We start from the raw sequence: 12,163 nt of genomic DNA, 5'->3' as shown, positions 1-12,163 counted from the left end.
CTTATTTATCCTCCTTTCTTGCGCATAGTCAGCGAATGTTTGTACCGTGCTGCGACCACGCCCTTTTCCACACGGTCGAGGAACGTTTGGCTTGGTGCGGTGTCGGTCGCTTGCCCGTTGTCGGGAAATGTTCGTTCCGAAGCAGCAACCACGCCCCCTCTGACACGGTCGGGGGATGTTTGCCTTGTCGTGCTGTTGCTTGCACGTTGTCGGGGAATGATCGTCCCGAAGCGACACCCGGATAAAAACTAACCATAGGGTGTATGGTGAAAACCATTCCTGCACCCTACAGTGTACCAGCTACAATAAAGTGTATTGTAATGAAATGGTTCGCTATACTATACATTTACATTGGATTTTTATGTAACAATATATTATACTGTTTTTCTTACGTTTGAACCATTCACTTTTCCGAAACATTATTTTTCCGTGAATTTTTAATTATTTCTGGTGTTTGATTTGAATAGATCGTATGTTTGCTGTGATTCCTATGCAGATTCGACCTATTCAAATCAAACACCAGATTAATTCAGTTTAAGATTTTATCCGTGCTTTGTTTTGTTGATGTTTGTGACTTTTTTGATGCAAAGGAAAGGAAAGAAAAAAAAGTGAATAAGTTGAAACATCAATTTAACCTTTTGGAATCGATTTTTTTCGCCGCTGTTGACGCAACGTCGCTGGTGTCGAACACATTTGTTATGCTCATATATGACCCCTCCGGCTCCAAAGGGTTAATGCCAATAACATGTTTAAATCAGTGGTAAACTGCAGGTCCTAGCAGGGGTCCAAGAGATATGGCGGGCTCGAGGGTGGGCTAGGTGTGTAGAGTGCGATGAGAGAAATACGAATGCAATGTAGGCCAACCCGGAAAGATGCAGGTCAGATTACCGTAAATCAGTAGATGAGTTCAACACTTCAACACTATTCTTTCTGTATTTGCATTTAGGGGAGTTTTCTCCTCTTCTCTCATGTGAACTTGCCTTCGACCACAATCGAATCAAATGCGGTTGACAAACTTTATCTTTGACGTAGAGCCATCTTTAACATATGGACTGGACTGAACACTGAAATGACTTTTAATATAGGTTCGTCTGCGGGTTCGCTTTTTAACCTAACTTATATTTGAATCGAACTTGACAGTTATCTCATGAGTTGTTATGTATTTCAAACTTTAGTCAAACTGGTGCCTCAATATTGCAATAACGGTTAAGCACGCTGTAATGATACTTATGTACCTCGTCACCCACTTCATGCAACTACATTAGTGGTCTAATAACACTTAGCGCGCTCGGCATAGTTCCATCATGCCGCTCAAAGTGTTGCCACAAATAATGCTTAGTTTGCGAAACCCGGTTATCTGGCTGGTGGGGAATGGGAGCCTAAGCTTCAACTGTTAATGCATTCAGAGACTACTCAGACTTAGACGTGGGCGATCCTATATATGAAGGGTTATCCAAAACGCTCTGGGAATTCCCAAAGCGCATTCTAATAAATCTAATAAGCCTAAGATGTAAAGAAATGTAAGAAATGTAAAACAATTCAACATAACAAAAGAGAACCATTCCAAAACCATTTGATTAAATGTATAACCAGTAGTGAAATTACAATTAAAAACAATTTATTTACGGTACATTTTATTGTTTGAAACCATTCATGTACCATACAATGTACGGTATATTTAAACCCACGTATCAGTATTTTGAACAATTCATTAACAATAAAATGTATGGTTTTGCAAAAATATATATATGGAGAAAAATATTTTTTTATATTGTTACGATACTTAACAACCTGTATAATATATTGTAAAAATCTTATTTACAATTAATGGTATGGTATCCTACATTACATCTTATTGTTTTTGTATTTTTATTTTTACAGTGGTGTCTATTGTAAAAATATGGTTCTAAATAGTACTGTTACAATATATCGTTCGGTTTTTCTACTGTATTTTTTATTCGGGCAACCCCGCCTTTTCTCACATGGTTAGGGTATGTTTGTTTCGCTGCGCTGTCGCTTGCACGTCGTCGGGAAGATATTCGTCTTTTCAACTGGCTCTCCATATAGCATGTCATCAGACAGATGTTGGTAGCTTACTTTTACAGAATCCCTATTGACGTTTTTTTTTGCGATTCTCAGGCGGAAATAAGTCACATCATATAACTAACGCAGCGGAATTTTATGACAAGGTGGATGGGATAATTTCTCCGAAATATTTAAAGGATTATACTCTGACCACAGACAAACAGACGTAACACTCTGATAATTCCCATCGTACACCGATTTAACGGCATTTTCAAAATTTGATAGTTGGCCAACTCCCCAACCGTGGCGCTCGCATAGTTTTTGTTCTAGTTTGACGTTTGCTCACTACCGCCACCTAGTTGGTGGTCGGCCAAACATAGTCCTTTTAGCATTGGGCGAATATGTTTTCGTGACTATGATTTGAATCGAAAAATGTTCGAAGTGTTACGTCTGTTTGTCTGTGCTCTGACAATTTCCGTACTGATATTCATGGTCGTTTTATTATTCGTTATTCTCTACAGATTCCTCGTCAAATTTCCTACAGAAATCATTCATCAATCTTATTTTTAGGGATTAAGGGGCCACCTGTGGCGATTTTTCTTTGAAAAGGTGATTTTTCCCATAGTAAATTGTATGAAAACTTTAAACTGCTGGCGCTAAAATATAGTTTCTCCGATCGTGCTGAAATTTTGCACAGTTTATATGGGGCCAAAATGGAACTCAAAAAGTGTGCAGGAGTGAAATGTCTATTTCTACCCATGCTAATATATCAGGCCAAACATGTCTAAAGGTCCAATCTGCAGAAGAGAGGCTCTCTTTGGTTTCCCTCTCTTTCGTTAATATCTCAGCTGTTTATTTGTATTATGATTGTCTCCTTGCATTGAACGATGGTCAAAGCAATCGTCTTTTGATTTGTACTGCAAAAATAGTTGAAAAGTGTACCATTACATTGCAATAATTGAAAGAGAAAAGGAAACAAAGAGAGTCTCTCAAATGCAGATAGGACCTATTGAAATGTTTGGCCTGATATATTGTTGTTGTTACAATTTCAAACACCTCATGGCAGTTGTTTAAGGGTGTAAATTGAAGAGTTTTAACAATGTCTTGCCCCTCGTCACATTTCGGTAAGTTACCCTACACAACCCTATTCATTGCTTTTCCACTGGGGTGGACGCCGCACATCGACGCCGGCGAGGCGTGAGACAATCATACGATAGATTTCAGTCCAACTTTGTACATCCTACGAATAAGACGCAGAGTAAAAGTTCTTTGTTACGTTTTCACTAAAAACTCGTGGTCGTTACTTTTCCGGTTATCCGAAACCTACGCAGATTCCCCTGTGCGGCAAATCGTACTCTCCCACATAAATATGATAATCTCATGACCTCACTTAATTTTTGATAGACTGGAGTTGATACCCAATACTATAAGCTATAACTCCAATTATCTGATGGAATTTTTTTTAAAGATCGGTTATCCATGTTAAAGACACATTTTTACTCTTTTATAATAGACTAGAAAATATTTTAAACATGTGGTAGATTTCCTTACTAACACTTTTTGAAATTATTTTATAAATGTCTTAAACTCTTAAGCCAGCGTGACTATCAAACCCAGCAATATAATGGTTTAAAATTTATCGCATATATGCCCAACAATCACGTATATTCAATACAAATTGCTAAAAAAAATGTTTTGATGACGTATACGGGTTTGAAACTTGTAAGTAACTGAATTATAGGTAACATGTTGGGATATCTAAGTAAACTATTCAAATTACTGTAACTTGTGATTCCTCTAACAAAATGTTGTCAAATTTGCAGAAACTATGCTTTGATATCATACATGTTGATAAGTATTTGAAAAACTAATGTACATATATTTGTTGAAATCATAAATAGCCGTAGAAGAACGATATGTGCATATTCACTCATATATGAAAATTCTATAGAAATAACGCAATATACTCAAATGACAAAAACTTCAATTTCCCTCGATGAAAGATTTTCAAATTTTCAGAGTAGATACTAGGATAGTATATCTTTCGAATGACGGGTGCCAAATTGGTGGACATTTTTATTTTATAATAACGGTTTTTGGCACACCGTGAGTAAACCTGCATTTACCCAAAATTGGCTTATTGCAATGGGCTCAAGGACCCCCGTTGGGTAGATGGATCTCTGTTTGTTTTTGACAATATCGGTGAGGGAAAAAGGGAAAACAACCTAATTTTGGGTAACTAGTTTATTCGATATACTCAGCTTTGAGTAAAATCGACCCAAAAATTAGGTAGTTTGATTTCTCCGTGTGGCACCCTACCCACTCAGAGCTTTGACGCGGTATATAGCGCATTTAGTTCACCACTGGACTATCGCACTAGTTTTCACGAGTGCGAAAACGCTAATAAAAGTGCGCGATTGCATCAAATCAACTCGGTGTCTTCAGAGCACTTGTTCTCCATAGATTGAAGAAATAGTGCGCCGAAGACATCAACCTGATTTGATGCAATCGCGCACTTTTATTTACGCTTTCGCACTTATAATGTCGCAGTTCGCAGTCCAGTAGTGAACTAAATGCGGTATATATAGCCAAATTTGGGTTCTCGCACGCAAGAGCCGATATGAGTGAAAATAACCTATATTTGGGTTGATTTAGAGCCGATGCACACGAGCGGCGCGTCCACGCAGCGTGCGTCCTGAGTTACTCACAATCGAATGGGAGAATGCACACTCAAAAATAATAGAAATCGTAAACAGTTTAAAAGTTATTCTTTTTTGTAATTATCTGCGTTTAAACATACACCAGTTTAATAAGTATACCACCACTACTTATTAATTTAAACTGAGGCAGATTAAGGTTAAATTATTTTTACAAAGTGTTCAATTCAGCCAAGTCATGACATGGCAGAACCTTCGATCCAGTTTGCTAGCCGGAACTATATTTATTTGCAAACCATTTTTCACACAAATCGGTATTATTCTGCTAAAAAAAACATTCAAGTTTGATTCCTCAACAGATCTTCATAGAAACCAGCCCGTGGAAGCAAAGGTAAGTGCTAAAAACAGTTGCTACCGGACGACAGGTTAGAATTTCTTTCTTCCAGGCGCTTTCGAGGGCACTTATCATTCATCAGGACACCACCGGAAAGAGTCGTTATTTATCCGAGAATCGTACACTCAGGAAAAAATCTTCATTTGATTCATGTGCGAGCCTACATGGATTTTTGCAATGGGGTTTGCCTCATGAAGAGTATGTGCAGAATCAATGAATTATTGCCCAAGTAACAAAATTAATTTTATAATGCTTTTGAAGTATTCTTCAACACCTGTTCTTTAAAACCATGCATAAACCAAACTGCTCTGCAACACGACATCAACTCAGCCATAAACCCGCCATAAGACCAAAGAGGCCCATCCTAAGATGCTCTTGGAGAGTTGTTTTTAAATTTCTCTTAAAACTTGTTGTACTTCCCAAGTTGTCCTCAAGGCGAATTGCTCTCTCCTTGTAGAATTCTTCAAGTGCACGATAAAACGATGATAAATTTGTCAGTGTTGTTGCTGATGCAGCTTTTATGTCGACAGAAAAGTTTGGTGAATTAAATTGAAATTAAAAACACAATGAAAATGACACATAATTGTAATCGGGATTAATTTGTTACACAAATTGGAAATATTTCCGTGGTGTAACAAGGATGGCAAATGCCAAGCGAAATTTATCGTATATATGTTGCAAGATACTTCCAAAAATTGCAACGCGCTTCCATTATAACGCACTAATGAAATATTTAAAAATATTATTCCTGGTCATGCAAACATTGCTCATGAGTTTTCTCAACATGGCTTCCATTGAAATCTAGGCCGGTGGTCGGTCCATCATCGATGGTTTTAATCAACATCACCATAAGATCGTCTTAAATTTCTTTCAACTCATGTCAGAGCTAAAAGCATAAGTCAAGAATACTAGTATTTATAACGTTCTCAATGCAGCCTAGTTGGCCTCCATCCAGAACGCCTTAAATTTATTTCATCTTATGCAAGGGTAAGAAGTATTACTCAAGAGTACTCTGGTTTATAACGTTCTTGATATAGGTTTATGCAAACTCCGCCAAGAACGTCATAAAACATGTACGCCAAATTGTAAACAAACAATAAATTATCGCATCGCGGTGGATTTTGTGAATCTCGTCCGATGAATTTATTTATCAGTCCGGTACCGTTGCCAACCAGGCAGACCTTTTTCGATAACCGGCCTTGATGCGGTGCAGTGCCTCATTCCTCCGGTCAGCACTTTCAACAGGTAAGTAGTTGTTGATTTTGAAGATCGATGATTGGAACCCCGATTGCACGGGAAACGACGTCCTAGATGACCATACCAACCTCATTTCGAATGCTGCAACCGGAGGAACTTGGCACTGCACCGCGTTGCGGTTGGGTTTCCGGGTAGGTGTTCTTGATTGGCAGCAATAATGGAGCGATGAGAATCAAAATCTGATGCTTGAGTTTTTTCTTGTATTTTTCATGTACCAAACTGTTCTTATGCGAGAACAGTTACTCTTGATCAAGAACGGATGATTGAAGATAACTACAAGAACCTTATTGTCTATCCGGTTGGAATCAAGACCGACATTCCATCAAAAATTGCAATTTTCTTGGTCCACAAGTGTCGCAACTGTTTCGCATCTAGTGCGCTGTGTTGCTGACAACAACGGGAAGGATGCGCACTACATTTGACATGATCAAAAAACGTCGCGAGTTGGGTCGCGTCGCGACTTGATTGTGCGAAGTCCGGTTTGGTGGCGGCCCGACAATATAAAACTGAAAATAAGTTCAACAGTTCTTGTTGTGTTTATGGTTTTATGAACTGAACCTCAAGTATTCTTGGAGGTGTTTTTAAAACCACATATTCACGAAGAATAGTTGTGCTCAGCTGAGACTCCGATAAGATCAACTAGAATATGCAATGTTCCGATAAAACTATCATAAAAACAAATAAAACCAAATAGAATTAAGATTGTTACTTGGGTGTCGAACTTTGTTTTCATTACATTGATGGCAAGCTTGAATGGAATCCATAACCAAGACACATACTTTTCAGTAGTTTCTTCAATGAATAATATTTACCCTATTTATCGTTTCGAGGTTAGGTATTTTATGTTTTTTGCATTGGAAAATTGATAATTTTTTTCCTGCATCAGAATTAATTCAATCAAAATTACAATCAACTCCCAATCTTTTACAAAAGTGTAAAATATTGAAAATCGATGATAAATCCGATGAATGATACAGGACAAAAGAACTTTAAAACTTATGCAATATAAATGAAAACGATTCTGCAAAACCAAATTTATTCATTGCCTGGATTCTCCTGAATACGTCGCTGAATGTTTGGATGTTTTCACCTCCGTTTTCACAAGTGCTTGATCCGGAACGCGCACGCAGACCTTCCTGCCCTTCATCACTCAAAATGCACGACAACCGCAGCAAGGGGTGTTTCTGCTCTTGACCTCCGCATCCGAAAGAATCGCAATGAGCTCCGACGGTAAGTAGAAGTCCTTCTCGAACGGGGTCAGCTCTTCGCTAGTCCACTTCAGCGTACGCAGCGTGGCACCGTTGTTAGATTGCCGATCGAATGTGCCACGATTTCCACCGAAACCGACACCGCCAATCATTCCGCCCATTCCGCCGCGGGATCCTCCCGAGAGGCGATCGCCTCGGCGGAAACCTCATCTATTCATGGAACGGCCACCACCCTGGTTGCCGGATGATTGCCGGCCACCTGTCGGAATCCGCCAGAAAATTGTCGTACATTTTTTACCTGGTTTTGGGAGGGTGCTTGCAGAATCAAACGAATAGTGGAGCGACGTAGATTTTCCGTTTGGACACTTTGGGCGATTCACTCAAAATGCACGACAACCACAGCACCTTGAAAAGTATTTCTGTTGTGGTTTCCATTATAAATTAATTATATAGACGAGTGCACCGCCCGCTGAAAGTTCACTCGGGCCGCGAATTTTGACACCACAGCGGGGTCGACTCTCAACAACTTCTACCCAGCTGAAAATTTGTTTAATTTATTGCATCTAGTTTTCGCGATGAAGTTGCAAAAATATGGGCTAGTGCATTAACTATATGCATATGCATGACTTTAAATGTAAATTCATGTAAGAAATCAAAGAAAAATATTATCAGCGCATTTTGGTGATGCATCTCTGAGTAGAAGTTGTTGGGAGTCGACCCCGCTGTGCTGTCAAAAATTTTCAGGCTCAGTGAACTCAATGTTCATCGGTGCACTCGTCTATATTTATAAATAAATACCTTAAAATGCTGCCTAAATATTGCCAGGAAAGGGAAGAAAAATCACACGCGCTCGACACTTTTTTTCGGTGGCCATCTTGTATTTTGGAATGAATTTTGTCTTTCAAGTGGTCATGATGCTAGCACATACTTTGAATGAAATGCCAAATGACATATATGCAAGTAACAAATAAGAGGCATTCAATGGCGCTATGATGACTATATGGTACAAATAAAATTAATGAAATTGATAAATTGACCAGCGTATGTGCAGTTGCACATGCATTTAAGGAAGATATTTTCCTGAGTGTAACGTTGCTGCTACACTCAAAAATAAAATAAAACTTAGTTCGATTATATTCGATACATTTTTTGTTTTCTTTGAATTTACACTTTGCTTAGTTTAAGAAGTATTCTTAAGAACATTAAAAAGTTATACTGTGCAAAAATAACTTGAGATTATTTTACGCAGTGTATTAAAAAAGTAAAATCAAAATTCCAACGTGTCGGATCACCAACGGCAGGAGGAATTCGTCATCATTATATATAAAAGTTGTTAGTTTCTTTGCGCTGATTAAACAACCAGCAATCCTGTTTTTATCATCGGGGTGCGTCCGTTGGTAAATATTAGCACAAAACATAGTCACCAAACGGTGTTAGCTAAGAATTGAGTTTTCAGGCACTTCCGTGGATATCCTTTGGACCAAACAGCATCATGCATTACAAGAAGACGCCCCAAGATGCCCCAGCCCAATCCCCAGTCACGAATATCGGAAAAATTGTGCGAGAACGGCCCCGCTCGTAATGTTGTTGACTTTTATTTCTTAATCGAAAGTTAACAAAAGGAATGCCACCGGTATCGCGTTGTTGACCGGCAGCTCCAAATGCCCGGTATGTTGCACCAGTTCCTTATGGGAATCTCTGCCGTAGAAACGCCCCTAGCGGAGACAGCTAAGCGGACATCCACAGTGCTGCGAGGCGGCTGCAGAACACCGAATTGACCGAGGAACTGGCTATGTTCATGCTGCTATCTCTGACCATTGCATTGCAATTATGGTGACCACTACGGATCAACATTAGTTATATTTATCTCTGTCAACATATTTTACTGAATAAATTTGTTTCATAGTTTTCAATATTTACATTTTGATATTTTTTAAATTGCAAAACAAAACAAATTCTAGTCAAATTTTACTAAACCTCAGTTAAACTGGCTTCGATAAAGCGAAGATATACTAGCATATGTGTATATCAAAGTTATACTTAGTGGGTATAGCCTGCATTTAAACGAAGCCTGGGGTTAACCAGGCGAAATTGATTTAGCGTGGGATTTATACTATTTAGTATAGATTTTTTTCTGAGTGTACTTGGCAATCATCGACTACTGAGGCTACACTGAAAGAAAACCCCATCCCGAAATCGACTGATTTGTCCGACCATCCAGTCCAAATTAGCAAAATCGTGTTTTCGAATGACGAATCAGTCATACGGCAATCATCCTGAAAAGCGGATGACGACCATCTTATTCGTGTATGAGACGACGCACGCTATGTGAATGAATGTTAGTTGCAGAGCGAAGGCAACACAGATGCACCAAATTTATTCATCGATAGCGTAACAAGTTCCTTGTTCGTTATACCCGCGACATTGACGAATTGCGTTGCATGTGTTATTTCTGGACATGACGTATTTTTGAAATGGGTGTTCGCGAGGGCACCCTGGCCACTAAGCAAATCATTTTTGAGAAGGGAAGCGGATATATGATTGGTATCAATCGCTACAAAACAAGGTTGCTCGACCATATGGTCGACATTCCATTTCCATATCGCTGTCATCCGATTTTAGGATGACATCATTCGGTCGGTGGACCATACGGTTTCCGACCGAATGTCGTTAAGGGGCGCGATCGTATCGCCTCTCAGTCGATCTTGGGCGGGGGTTTCCGTTCAGTGTACGGCAGCGGAGAGGAAGCCGTGATGTAGGATAGTGTTCCGGCGGTGGATTCCGCAACGACGGACGGCGGCACCTGTGGTGGACTCCCACGTGAAACACCGAGCATCGACCTGGCTATGACCAAGACGAAAAACGATCAATTTCGACGTAGAGTAGGTGAAACTCATCATCGGATGCGGCGGAAACAAGTTCTGCGAGATTCAGAACCGCTGCCGGGTGTTAATGCAAATGGACAAGCAGCGTAACGAGAACGGTTAGAAGAATGTGACGGTGACGGATGCGAGGCATCGGTGAAAGATTGCAGAGAAAATTCAATAATTATGAAAATATATCAACCTGAATAAAATTTCGCCATTAATTCATTCTTTTTTTAGTTTTTTTTTATGTCAAGAAACAACAACAACACAATGTTAAACAAATTCTCGATAAATCCTGGTTAAACTAGGTTTAATATTTGTAACTTATACTAGAATTTGTTTTTGTCTAAGTTATACTGAGCCAGTTTAGCCTGGATATAAACGAAGCTTGGGGTCAACTAGGCGAAACGTGATTTAGTCTGAGATTTAAACTATTTAGTATTGATTTTTTTCTGAGTGCACACGAGAACGCAACGCTGCCGCACCGCAACCGCGCCGCACCGTGTGCGGCACGCAATGTCAACGCATGCCAAGGAGAATACATTTTACTAAGGTGGCGCAGATAAACATTGCAAACCACTGGTTGTCTCTTCCACTCTTCTGGTGTTCTTATGCAACTAAAATAGTGACGTCACTATTTCAGTTCCATAAGAACACCAGAAGAATGGAAGAGACAACCAGTGGTTTGCAATGTTTATCTGCGCCACCTTAGTAAAATGTATTCTCCTTGAACGCATGCCCCACAGGAACGCTGCGGCGACGCAGCGTGAATTCACGCAGCGTCAATTAACTCGTGTGCATGGTTCCGTGCTGGTTGGAAATATGCCCAAGGATGCCCGGATAAAAAATTAACCATACATTTACATTCGATTTTTATGTACCAATATATTATACTGTTTTTCTTACGTTTGAACCTGAGTGTCGCGGACTGACTCAATAATGCTCTCTCAGCGAGAGCCAAACATCGGGAAGCAAACATTGAAGATGCAGGTTATGTTAAACCTTGTTGAACCTGTGTGATTGATTGAAGAGTATTGTTATCTAGGTGCTGCGGATATAATCATAACTGTTGACACGATATCTCAGGGCTGGTAGCAAAGACTGATGGTTGAAATAGTTATTTTAGTGACCCAGTTCACGAAAATAGTGACCAAATAGTGACTTACAAATGGCAAAAAAGTGACTAAATAGTGACTTTTGGCAAAAAAAAATATGATTAGCGACCAAAAATTGTGAGCCGAACTTGATTCAGAAAACTTGAGTACCGCATAAAAAACATTTTCAGGAAAACCTTCTCCACCAACAATTATTAAAAATGCATGTGTATACAACTCTTAGCAAATATTGTGCAGAACTAGACTGCCGTGTGCGGCATAGTTGTCCCATGTTCTATGGGAATCCCTATTAACATGGGACAACTATGCTGCACACGGCAGTAGATAAATATTAAGTAAATGAACGAAAAGGGTTGTTGGCACATACAGCTTCTTTTTAGTCGGTTCCAGTAGAACCTCAATGGGGAAACATTGGTGCAAGTTCCTGACATTTTTTTAGTTAAAGCTGATATATTAAAGAATTTGAGATGAAATACTCAGAGGTTCATTGAACAAATTCCTAAACTAATGCAGATATTTCCTTTGCATTTTATAGAAAAAATCAGGGTAAAATTCTTGAGCCTTATTTGAAAGAGCATTCGGCTCAATTCGTGGATTTATTGCGGGCAAAAAGCATGGAATGGTGTTTGCTAAAATTTCT

The sequence above is a fragment of the Aedes albopictus genome, chromosome 1 (genome assembly GCF_035046485.1).
Source record: "Aedes albopictus strain Foshan chromosome 1, AalbF5, whole genome shotgun sequence".
Classification (NCBI taxonomy): Eukaryota; Metazoa; Arthropoda; class Insecta; order Diptera; family Culicidae; genus Aedes; species Aedes albopictus.
The sequence above is the reverse complement of the archived record's forward strand: the minus strand, read 5'-3'. Positions refer to the sequence as shown.